This window comes from Caretta caretta, chromosome 28 (genome assembly GCF_965140235.1).
Source record: "Caretta caretta isolate rCarCar2 chromosome 28, rCarCar1.hap1, whole genome shotgun sequence".
Taxonomy (NCBI): Eukaryota; Metazoa; Chordata; order Testudines; family Cheloniidae; genus Caretta; species Caretta caretta.
Genome location: NC_134233.1, coordinates 3,511,993 through 3,524,663, shown reverse-complemented (window position 1 = coordinate 3,524,663; position 12,671 = coordinate 3,511,993). Strand labels below are relative to the sequence as shown.

At 49.5% G+C, this 12,671-nt stretch overlaps 1 long non-coding RNA gene across 1 annotated transcript in view; it reads right to left on the bottom strand.

Moving 5' to 3' along the window:
• The window catches only part of LOC142070371 (uncharacterized), a 42,804-nt gene extending 30,634 nt beyond the window's left edge, over nucleotides 1-12,170 (bottom strand). Inside the window, exons 1-2 of the long non-coding RNA XR_012666326.1 lie at nucleotides 11,622-12,170; nucleotides 9,140-9,889 (exon numbers count right to left, since the gene is read on the bottom strand). This is a non-coding gene — a long non-coding RNA (uncharacterized LOC142070371). The remainder of the gene's footprint in view (nucleotides 1-9,139; nucleotides 9,890-11,621) is intronic.
• Between the last annotated feature and the right edge of the window lie 501 nt (nucleotides 12,171-12,671).

Below are 12,671 nucleotides of genomic sequence, written 5' to 3'. Positions count from 1 at the left end.
AAACCTACTGACCGCTATTCCTACCTGCATGCCTCCAGCTTTCACCCTGACCACACCACACGATCCATCGTCTACAGCCAAGCTCTGCGATACAACCGCATTTGCTCCAACCCCTCAGACAGAGACAAACACCTACAAGATCTCTGTCAAGCTTTCTTACAACTACAATACCCACCTGCAGAAGTAAAGAAACAGATTGATAGAGCCAGAAGAGTTCCCAGAAGTTACCTACTACAGGACAGGCCTAACAAAGAAAATAACAGAACGCCACTAGCGGTCACCTTCAGCCCCCAACTAAAACCCCTCCAACGCATTATTAAGGATCTACAACCTATCCTAAAGGATGACCCAACACTCTCACAAGTCTTGGGAAACAGGCCAGTCCTTGCCTACAGACAGCCCCGCAACCTGAAGCAAATACTCACCAACAACCACATACCACACAACAGAACCACTAACCCAGGAACTTATCCTTGCAACAAAGCCCGTTGCCAATTGTGCCCACATATCTATTCAGGGGACACCATCACAGGGCCTAATAACATCAGCCACACTATCAGAGGCTCGTTCACCTGCACATCCACCAATGTGATATATGCCATCATGTGCCAGCAATGCCCCTCTGCCATGTACATTGGTCAAACTGGACAGTCTCTACGTCAAAGAATAAATGGACACAAATCAGATGTCAAGAATTATAACATTCATAAACCAGTCGGAGAACACTTCAATCTCTCTGGTCACGCAATCAGACGTGAAGGTCGCTATCTTAAAACAAAAAAACTTCAAATCCAGACTCCAGCGAGAAACTGCTGAATTGGAATTCATTTGCAAATTGGATACTATTAATTTAGGCTTAAATAGAGACTGGGAGTGGCTAAGTCATTATGCAAGGTAGCCTGTTTCCTCTTGTTTTTTCCTACCCCCCCCCCCCCCCGAGATGTTCTGGTTTAACTTGGATTTACACTTGGAGAGTGGTCAGTTTAGATGAGCTATTACCAGCAGGAGAGTGAGTTTGTGTGTGTATGGGGGTGGGGGGGATGTGAGAAAACCTGGGTCTATGCAGGAAATAGCCCGACTTGATTATGTAAAGAGTTGTCACTTTGGATGGGCTAGCACCAGCAGGAGAGTGAATTTGTGTGGGGGGGTGGAGGGTGAGAAAACCTGGATTTGTGCTGGAAAAGGCTCACCTGTTGATCATTTTAGATAAGCTATTACCAGCAGGACAGTGGGGTGGGAGGAGGTATTGTTTCATATTCTCTGTGTGTATATAAAGTCTGCTGCAGTTTCCACGGTATACATCTGATGAAGTGAGCTGTAGCTCACGAAAGCTCATGCTCAAATAAATTGGTTAGTCTCTAAGGTGCCACAAGTCCTCCTTTTCTTTTTGCGAATACAGACTAACACGGCTGTTCCTCTGAAACCTATCTTAATATTAATGCCTCACAAAAGTATATAAAAATTTTTTCACCAACAGATGTGGTACAGTACTATTCAGGATACCAGCTAACAGAAATTAATGCTACCCTAGGAACTGTAAAATTTATCCTGCCCTTATCCAGCTTTCAAATTACTTCCATGTATCCAAATTGCTCCCAAGGGGGCTGCTCTTCAGTTAGCACAGCAGAGGGCATGGGTTTCCTCTAGAAGGAAAAGAAATTTGGCTGGACGCCTATGGGTTGGTGCAAATCGTTCAGCAGCGATTTGGAATATTTATAAAGGTCAATAACATGATAAGAAATTGGGGCAGCTGGAAAAGGCTACGGGAGCTCAGTTAACCCGGGTGCAGGCTGAATTTGGTAAATTACATGTTATTTCCACTCTTAGTTCCATGACACAGGAATCGCTAACAAAGATGGTGTTAAATGTCACTAAGGCGGGAAAGGAATTGCGGTGGGATCTAGCATGTTCAGAAATTCAGGATTTCCTGGATGACCAGCTCATGGCCATTCGGAGTCATCTTGAGCATCTGTTAGCTGACGGCCAAGGATGTTTGGTGAGGTGCCAGCTATGCCCGTTTATACCATCCGTGACTTTAACCGCTAGGACGCACTGTCCCTTCGCGGCGGGCAGCCCGGGCTAGGCTGACGGATGCCCCAAGGTCCTAACCACCCGTGACTTTAACTGCTAGAGCTCAGAGCTCCTTCGCAGCGGGCAGCCAGGATTGACTGATGGGTGCCCCAAGAGTTTGCCCCGTGGAGGCGGCACAACTCAACGCTAGGCTCTTAGTACTCTCACCTAATGGCCAGGCTTTAGAGCCAAAACGGCTGAGGTTCTTTAATTGTGTCGGCTGCTTTACAGTAAACCAGAGAAAACAAGTCAGGCTTATGCACAAATGGTTACCAAAATTTATTAAGCTAGATTCTAATCATGTGGTTACAAAATTGCTAGTGCCTACTTATTTAAATGTAGAGATGTTACACACACAAACAAGTTACAAAACTGAAGCCACAATCCCAAAGAAAGAAAACAAAGTATAGAGCTCTATTTCAAAATATGTGTACACTAAAGATAGGAGATCAGGTGTGGGTGCTTCTTACCCTCCTTGCATCTCTCGATTCCAGCGGTGCCAAGCCAGGATCGGTCACTCAATTCCGCGGAAAGACGAATAAGGGACAAGGCGTAGGGACCCTCTTAGCTGCAGAAGCCTTGGGAGGCTGTCACTTATCTGACCAGCAGATAGATAGTGAAAAGCCCTCAAAAATCATGGTGCTGTAGGTCCCCTACTTATACCTCTGTACTCCTTTATTCTCTTTCTCCTTTCTTATGCCAAATTGAAGCTGGTCTGTCGGGGTGATGCCAGCTTTCGCAAGAGTAGTTTACACTAACAAGGGAGAGAAACAATAAGTTTCGACTACTGGACATTTCTTTTATCAGGGTAAATATTTTCCCACCTAGGATGTTGGTGTGTGTGCATCACGCTATTTAGTAGGGGCTAAGAGCCATGTCTGTCACAGGGCCTCTGCCTGCTGTGAGCTTAATCGTTTTATCTGTTCCCAGAGGCACATTGTAGCAGCACACCTGTGCTTTTCACAGCTTCAAAGGCTGTGCTGGAATATATGTTAAGTGCCCTGTTCCGGCTTCCTCCTGTGTTTTCAGCAATGCTGGTCTGGGGGGGGGGGGGGGGGGGGGCTGGCTGTCTGGCTACAGCATCGGTCTTGGCCCACTGCCCTTACTAGTGCTTCAGGAGGACCATCTAATCTGTGGCCATGGAGACATACTTGACAATTTTCAGGGTGGAGTTGCAAGTACCTGCAGTGCTCCTTCCAAGCATATGGGCCAGTCGGGGGGTTCCCACACACCAAATCCTGCCAGGTCTGTGGGGAGGATGCATGTGGGACTGGATTACTCACCGTGGGCCAGTCGGGGGGGGGGGGGGGGGTGTTCCCACACACCAAATCCTGCCAGGTCTGTGGGGAGGATGCATGTGGGACTGGATTATTCACCGTGACATCTGGGAAATTAAACCACCTGGTATGCCTGGCCAATTTGCTGTCAGTGCTCCTGGAATAACACCCAACGTTTAAATAAGAATAGGAAATCAATGACCATTTTGGCCCTTTTGTGTATACAAAAGCAGAAGCCAGGGGAAGTTACCACTGTTTATGACAGTGTTTGCTGGGAAGGTATTGGACGAGAAACTACCCTGATAGGACACCTGCTTTTTCAAGCTAATAATAGCTGTGTAAATGTTAAGGCCACCACCTTGTAAGACCTGCATTTCAATCTCTCCACTGCTGCAGGAAATCACATTATTTATTGGCCTGCAGACAAGTTCCGGCAGGTAGCTTTTAAATTTAAAATATCTTTTAACTGGACCATTTTAGTACCTGATCGATTTCAAAATCTACTTTCGTTCCTACCAAAGATCCGAAAAATTTCTGAATTGCAAGGTCAAATTCATGTCCTTCAAAATATATATCAAATTGAAAAACATGCTTTTCATACAGCCTATAAAGTGTCTACCTTAGGTACTGATTATAATGTGTTGCATCATGTAACTAAGGCTATAAAATAACCCCAGTGTAGTGTTACAATGGAGCATTAATGCTTGTATTTTTGTTGTGTAGTTTGAGAATGTGTTGTTATTGTGAAAACTGTAATAATGGGAACGCCTTTCATGTTCGTACTAAACATGCATTATTAATGTATCCAGCTAAGGTTTATAAGGTCGATCCCTTTCATTTAGAACCAGAAATACAAGATTTAATAAAAATAAAGGTTTAAGAGTAATAGTTGTGCTATAAAAAGAACAAAAGTGGGGATCGTGGAGGCAAAATTGCGTGGGCCTAGACTTTGGTCAAGCTAGCCAAACTTTCACCAGTCTGACTGTGTATGTGACAAGAGGACGGGGGGGGGAGGGGGGGGGCTCTGAGTAATGCAATTGCAACATGTAGACAAATTGGAGGATTGGGCCAAACGAAATCTGATGAGGTTCAATAAGGATAAGTGCAGGGTCCTGCACTTAGGACGGAAGAACCCAATGCACAGCTACAGACTAGGGACCGAATGGCTAGGCAGCAGTTCTGCGGAAAAGGACCTAGGGGTGACAGTGGACGAGAAGCTGGATATGAGTCAGCAGTGTGCCTTTGTTGCCAAGAAGGCCAATGGCATTTTGGGATGTATAAGTAGGGGCATAGCGAGCAGATCGAGGGACGTGATCGTTCCCCTCTATTCGACATTGGTGAGGCCTCATCTGGAGTACTGTGTCCAGTTTTGGGCCCCACACTTCAAGAAGGATGTGGATAAATTGGAGAGAGTCCAGCGAAGGGCAACAAAAATGATTAGGGGTCTGGAACACATGACTTATGAGGAGAGGCTGAGGGAGCTGGGATTGTTTAGCCTGCAGAAGAGAAGAATGAGGGGGGATTTGATAGCTGCTTTCAACTACCTGAAAGGGGGTTCCAAAGAGGATGGCTCTAGACTGTTCTCAATGGTATCAGATGACAGAACGAGGAGTAATGGTCTCAAGCTGCAGTGGGGGAGGTTTAGATTGGATATTAGGAAAAACTTTTTCACTAAGAGGGTGGTGAAACACTGGAATGCGTTACCTAGGGAGGTGGTAGAATCTCCTTCCTTAGAGGTTTTTAAGGTCAGGCTTGACAAAGCCCTGGCTGGGATGATTTAACTGGGAATTGGTCCTGCTTCGAGCAGGGGGTTGGACTAGATGACCTTCTGGGGTCCCTTCCAACCCTTATATTCTATGATTCTATGTAGCTGCAACAGCTAGCCATATTACAACCACTAACCGCAAAAGAACCAACTGTTAAGAACAGGAAAAGCTTGTGTTTGCCATGTAAGGAAAAGATGATCTTTGCTGTATTGCTAAGTAGGAAAAATACTAACGGGGAAGTATGCTTGGTTTGAGCATGAACATAACCCTTTATACGTTGTTAAATTTTCCTGAATCAGGCAGAGCAGCTCCTGGCTAGCTGTGTCTCCCTGCATGTTTGTATTACAATAAAGGAGTGTCAGGCTGTTCTGATCCAAACACAACCCGTGGTTAATTTTCTACCTCACGTAATAACAGACAGAACAAAGTACTGTAAATTACCAAGCAAAATAAAATAAAACACGCAAGTCTAAGCCTAATACAGTAAGAAGCTGAATACAGATAAAATCTCACCCTTAGAGATGTTTCAATAAGCTTCTTTCACACAAAATGGATGCCTTCCTAGTCTGGGCCCAGTCCTTTCCCCTGCTCCAGTCTTTGTTCCAGCTCAGGTGGTAGCTAGACGATTTCTCATGACTGTAGCCCTCTTTGTTCTGTTCCACCCCCTTATATATATTTTGCACAAGGCGGGAATTCTTTGTCCCTCTCTGGGTTTCCACCCCTCCCTCTAGGTGGAAAAGCACCAGGTTAAAGATGGATTCCAGTTCCGGTGACACAATCACATGTCACTGTAAGACTTCATTACCCACTTGCCAGCACACAGGTACACAGGAAGACTTACAAGTACACAGAGCCATCTACAGTTAGTTGTCCTGGTTAATGGGAAACATCACGATTCCAAGCCACCATTAATGGCCCACACTTTGCATATTTGCAATGGGACCTCAGAGTTATAGTTCACATTTCTAGATTCAGACACAAGAGTGATACATTTATACAAATAGGATGACCATGCTCAATAGATTATAAACTTTGTAACGATACCTTACAAGAGACCTTTTGCATGGAGAATATTCCAGTCACGTCATGTTCACACTCATTAGCATATGTTCACATATATGGAGTGTGCTGTCACAATGGGGCCCTTGCAAGGCCCTTCCTTCAATTGGGCAGCTGGTTGCGCATGCCTGCCTGGGGATGGCGCTCTGGCCGTGCCCCCTTCGTCTTTACTGGCCAGTCTCTCCTCTAAGTGGCTCTCTTGTCCCAAGGAAACTGGAGCTGAAGCTGAAGGGTTTCTCCGTATGCACGGGCTCCTGGGAGAAGCTGGGGTACGACTCTCACGTCCTTCGTGCACCTTTGGCCAGCAAACAGCCGTGTGCCAGCTGCACCCAAGGACATCTGTGCCCAGATGTGCCCAGCATTTGTGATTCCACACGAAGATATTTGTATCAGTGGCAGGATGCTGTTAACAGCACTGATGTGATTTCAGTGATTCCTGGAAGTTAACACCCCTACAATCACCTACTCTGTCCCCCTGCCCAACCCACACATCAAAATCTCACCCAGAAAGTCCTGAACTGAGCCCAAGAAGTTGTACCTGAGCTAAAGAGTCGCTTTTTAAAAGAGACATCCAAATCCAATGGAAAGGCTATGCCTGGCTGGACATTTTCCATTCAAACTTCTTTTTTTTTTAAATTTGTTTTCAACAAAATGAAAGTTTGTGGGACATGTTAACTTTCTTCTAAAAACATTGCTTTTTGTTTTCTGTTTTCATTTTGAAAATTAGAATCTGAAAAGAGAACATTTTTCATTTTTTTTCCAGAAATGTCTGGTTCTGAGCAGTTTTCCTCAGAAGATTTTCTGGGTTTGGACGATTTGGGCCAAAACCGTTCTCATTTGCTCAGTTTGCAGCTGAAAATGTTGTGGTTTTTCAAAGACTGCTGGCCAAAAATCCTTCGGATTACAGTTTGAGGACAACAACTTCCACTAAAAATTTTGACCAAACCTCCCCTACCCCACCCCCCCAAAAAAAGCAACCTCCAGAAAATCCAAAGCTAATTTCCATACAAATTTTCCCTGCGGAGAAAAGAAGTATTTAGCAACCAGGGCTGGGTAAATTCTCCAAGTGATGGCAAATCTGCAGAAGAGGCAGACTACAAAGAGCTACAAAAGGATCTCTCAAAAACTGGGCAACAAAATGGCAGATGAAATTCAATGTTGATAAATGCAAAGTAATGCACATTGGAAAACATAATCACAACTATACACCTAAAACTTAGTTGATACCACTGAAGAATGAGATCTTGGAGTCGCTGTGGAGAGTTCTCTGAAAATATCCACTCAGTGTGCAGCAGCGTCAAAAAAGCGAACAGAATGTTTGGAATCATTAAGAGAGGGATAGATAATAAGACCGAAAATATCCTATTGCCTCTATATAAATCCATGGTACGTCCACATCTTGAATACTACAAGCAGGTGTGGTTGCCCCACCTCAAAAAAGATCTATTGGAATTGGAAAAGGTACAGAAAAGGGCAAAAAAATGATGAGGGGTATAGAACGGCTTCCGTATAAGCAGAGATTACTAAGACTAGGACTTTTCAGCTTGGAAAAGAGATGACTAAGTGGGAATATAATAGAGGTCTATAAATGCACGACTGGTGTGAAGAAAGTAGACAAGGAAGTGTTATTTGCAGAGGGCGCGCAGGGGCTGGCGGGCGGGCGTGCAGGGGGCGTGCAGGGGCCGGCGGGCGGGTGGGCAGGGGGCGCACAGGGGCCGCCGGGGGGGGGGGCAGGGGGCGCACAGGGAGCCATGCGGACGGTGAACCCCCTTGACTGCAATCCCTCCGCCCCCCTTTGAAGGCTGCTTGTCCCTGCTCCCCCGGGGTAGCTCTGGAAGCTTGTTCACGCCGTGGGCTCGGAGGGCCAGGCCGGGGCCTTTACATGCTGGGGCCAGGGAGGGTCTGGCTGGGCTGGTGCCAACCCTGGTGCCCTGGAGCAGGGCCCCACCCAGGCGGTGGCTGCTCCCAGGTGGGAACCTGCCCCAGCTGCGCTCACCGGGGTCGACAGCACCGCGGGCGGGGCAGGGCCCCAGCAGGCAGCAGGCGCGGCCTAACCGGAAACAGTAAGCAGAAATTACGTTGTCCCGGTAACCGCTATTTTATAAAAAGAAAAGGAGGACTTGTGGCACCTTAGAGACTAACCAATTTATTTGAGCATGAGCTTTCGTGAGCTACAGCTCACTTCATCGGATGCATCCTGTGGAAACTGCAGCAGACATTATATACACACAGAGACCATGAAACAATACCTCCTCCCACCCCACTCTCCTGCTGGTAATAGCTTATCTAAAGTGATCATCAAGTTGGGCCATTTCCAGCACAAATCCAGGTTTTCTCACCCTCCGCCCCGCTCCGCCCCGCCCCACAAACTCACTCTCCTGCTGGTGATAGCCCATCCAAAGTGACAACTCTCTTCACAATGTGCATGATAATCAAGTTGGGCCATTTCCAGCACAAATCCAGGTTTTCTCACCCTCCCCACCCCCTTTTTTCAAAAACACACACACACACACACACACACACACACACAAACTCACTCTCCTGCTGGTAATAGCTTATCCAAAGTGACCACTCTCCCTACAATGTGCATGATAATCAAGGTGGGCCATGTCCAGCACAAATCCAGGCTCTCTCACACCCCCCCCCCCCCCACACACACACACACACAAACTCACTCACTATTTTATAGTCCAACCGGGAACAGTGACCGGAACTTATGTTTCCCTTTGTGCGCACACCTTTAAAATCCCCACCGGGAACAGTGACCGGAAGTTATATTTCCCCTTGTGCGCGCACCTTTAAGGTCCAACCGGGAACAGTGACCGGAAGTTATATTTCCCCTTGTGCGCGCACCTTTAAAATCCCACCGGGAACAGTGACCGGAAGTTATATTTCCCCTTGTGCGCGCACCTTTAACCTCCCACCGGGAACAGTGACCGGAAGTTATATTTCCCCTTGTGCGCTCACCTTTAAAATCCCACTGGGAACAGTGACCGGAAGTCATGTTTCCCCTTGTGCGCTCCTTTGGATTCCGTCCGGGTACAGTGACCGGAAGTTATGTTGCCCTGGAGAGCTCCTTTTTAGTCCAACCGGGTCTCCTTCAATGTCCAATTGGGAACAGTGACCGGAAGTTATGTTGATCCTGTGCGCACTCCTTTGGAATCCTTCCGGGAACAGTGACCAGAAGATATGTTGATCCTGTGCGCACTCCTTTGGAGTCCTTCCAGGAACTGTGACCAGAAGTTATGTTTTCCCTTGTGCGCGCACCTTAAAAATCCCACCGGAAACAGTGACCGGAAGTTATTTTCCCCTTGTGCGCGCACCTTTAAGGTCCACCCGGGAATAGTGACCAGACGTCATGTTGCCCTGGAGAGTGCCTTTTTCCAGTTCAACAGGGAACAGCGACCGGAAGTTATATTGTCCCTGTAAGGTCTCCTTCAATGTCCATCCGGGAACAGTGACCGGAAGTTATGTAGCCAAGGTGCGCGTGCCTTTACAGTCCAACGGGGAACAGTGACCAGAACATATTGTTGTCTTGCTACGCGCGCCTTTAGAGTCCAACCAGGGACAGAGACTGGAAATTATGTGGCCCCGGGGCCTGCTCCTCCTTTATCAAGGACACTGCCAGACGGGACTCGTGAGCGGTTCCGTTATGGTGACCAGACAGCAAATGTGAGAAATCAGGACAGGGGGTGGGTGGGGGCAGGCAATAGGCGCCTATAGAAGAAAGAGACCCAAAAATCAGGACTGTCCCTATAAAATCGGGATAGCTGGTCACCCTAGGTTCAGTGCCACCATCATCCCTAGAATCCCTGTCATCATGGCACCAGCTAGCGCGACAGCTGCCCCGCCCTGTCCAGCTCTGCCTTCTGGCCTGGGACCTGGGCAGGGCCTCAGAGGGGAGGAGGCGGGGCTGACACTTCACTGAGGGCCACAGAGAGTGACCGGGACTCATGGCGGGGGGAGCATCTGCCTACTCCACCTCACCTCCCCACCGGGAAGAAGCTGGCGCCTGCCCCTGATGGCCGCAGCTTGTCACAACTAGTCTCTTGGAAATGCTCTTTCTGTATCACCGCGACTGGCCACCAGGTGTCACTGCTGTTCCTGAGAACACAGCGTGTGCCTTACCCCGACTGGCCACTGGGTGTCACTGCTGTTGTGCCTTACCGCTGCTGGCCATGGGGTCTGGGTGCTCTAGCCCTTCTCGGAGACTCGAGTCTGTTCCCATCACTCAGGAATTTGAACATTTGAAAATTATAAGCAAAGAGAATCTCATTACTGATAATTGATGACCACAGACAATCTCCATATTAAAGAAGTCGGGAGTCTGTTCTCATCATCTGGGAATTTGAAAATTATAAGCAAAAAGAATCTCATTACTGATAATTGCTGGTGAAAAATTTCTCAGATAATAGTAGAGTAGCAAAGCAATGATGTTGTGCAGAGACAGTAAATGTAGCACAGCAGTGGTTGGCTTCAGGAGGGATAGCTCAGGGGTTTGAGCAGTAGCCTGCTAAACCCAGGGGTGTAAGCTCAATCCTTGAGGGGGCCATTTAGGAATCTGGGGCAAAAATTGGGGATTGGTCCTGCTTTTGAGCAGCAGGTTCCTGAGGTCTCTTCCAACCCTGTTATTCTATGATCTCCCTAGATCAAAAGATTAATCCTCCTCTAAAGAGAAAAATATTTGACACAGTTACACAATTGTTAAACACATTTTTTAATTCAAAGATCTATTTTAAGCCCCATATTGGAAGCTAGGTAAACATAGGATAATTAATGTTTGAAATGCAGAAAGCTGAGAGAGCTTTGGTTTTTGCCTGAAAGCAAGTTCAATATTAAATGTATTTTATAAACGATTAATAATTTGGAGCTTCCCTGAATGCTTTATTACTAATAATTTCAAGGGTCAGTTTCCTTATTATTCTAAATAAGGAGGGTTTTTGACCACATTTTTGTAGATTTAGTATGAAACAAGCGGTTTTCTATCCTTAGAGAGCGTCTGTCTGCTTTGCCTTGGGCTAAGGCTATTGAAGAAGAAAAGCAAACAAGCTGAGATGGTACAGTAGCTTCCTACTCCGTAAAGCCTCCATCACAACCCCCCCCCGCCCCCCGCAAGTCAACGGCTATTAGAAAGAGGTCTCTGGTTGTCTCCCAGTTGGTAATCCAGGGCTGACAACACACTCCTGTGAAGGAAAAGCCCTGCAGAGGGGCTCAGCAGAGCTAGGCGAAACTTCCACCTTGCAACCCCCCTCCCCCCCCGCACATTGGTTCAAGGGGCAAATCCCAATGAGCCTTTAGAGACCCCAGGGCCAGCCTGCCCAGGGGCCAGTTGTGCCCAGGGGCTGCTCCCCAGACCAGGTTCCCCCCTCCCCGCCCCCTGGAGGGTGCACAGCCCCCCTACGAGCCCTCTCCACCCCACCCCAGTGGCCCCCACCCCAAGTCCACTCACTGGCCTTGCTGGGTTGGGCCAATGCAGCAGCTCAGCAGGGAGGAGCTGCCTTCCAGAGGCACTGGGAGAGCCAGAGCGTCCTGCTGGCGGCGGCGGCGAGCCCCAGCCATGGAGGAGCCAGCGAGGCGCAGGGGGGCAGCAGGGAGGAGCTGCCTTTCAGAGGCACTGGGAGAGCCAGAGCGTCCTGCTGGCGGCGGCGGCGAGCCCCAGCCATGGAGGAGCCAGCGAGGCGCAGGGGGGCAGCAGGGAGGAGCTGCCTTCCAGAGGCACTGGGAGAGCCAGAGCGTCCTGCTGGCGGCGGCGGCGAGCCCCAGCCATGGAGGAGCCGGCGAGGCGCAGGGGGGCAGCAGCCCTGCAAAGGCGGTGGCACCACTAGTGGGGAGCAGCCGCACCCCCCGCCCCTCCTGCAGCTTGGCGCCCCCCACCAGGGGCTCCTGCAGGCTGCAGTGGATGCATGTGGACGCCGGACCCCGTGCGCCCCCCGGCTCCCCCCTCACCTGGGGTTACCATATTTCAACAATCCAAAAAGAGGACGGGGGGAGGGGGAAAGCCCTGCCCTAGTCCTGCCTTCATCCACTCCCTCCCACTTCCCACCCCCCCGACTGCCCCCCTCAGAACCCCCAACCCCCCGCTCCTTGTCCCCTGACTGTCCCCTCCTGGGACCCCCCACCCTACCTGTCCTCCTGGGACTCTCCCCCCACCTGTCCCCTGGCTGCCCCAACCCTTATCTACACCCCTGCCCCCTGCCAGGACCCCCAGAACTCCCGACCCATCCAACCCTCCCCCTGCCCCCTGCCTGCCCCCGGCCATGCCGGTCAGACGCTGGCTCCGCCTGGAGGCTGCGCGCACAGCCCCCCCGGCAGCGTGCTGGGGCAGCGGCGGCTCACGAGCCCGGAAGCCGCAGAACCCGAGCGCGGCGAGGGAGGAGCCGGGGGGCGCACGGGGGCCACCGCCCGCATGCATCCGCCACAGGAGCCCCGGGGGGTAGGAGGGGAAAGCCGGGCCTCAGCCTGGGCCGGAGGGGCGGGGGGTGCGGCTGCTCCCTGCTGG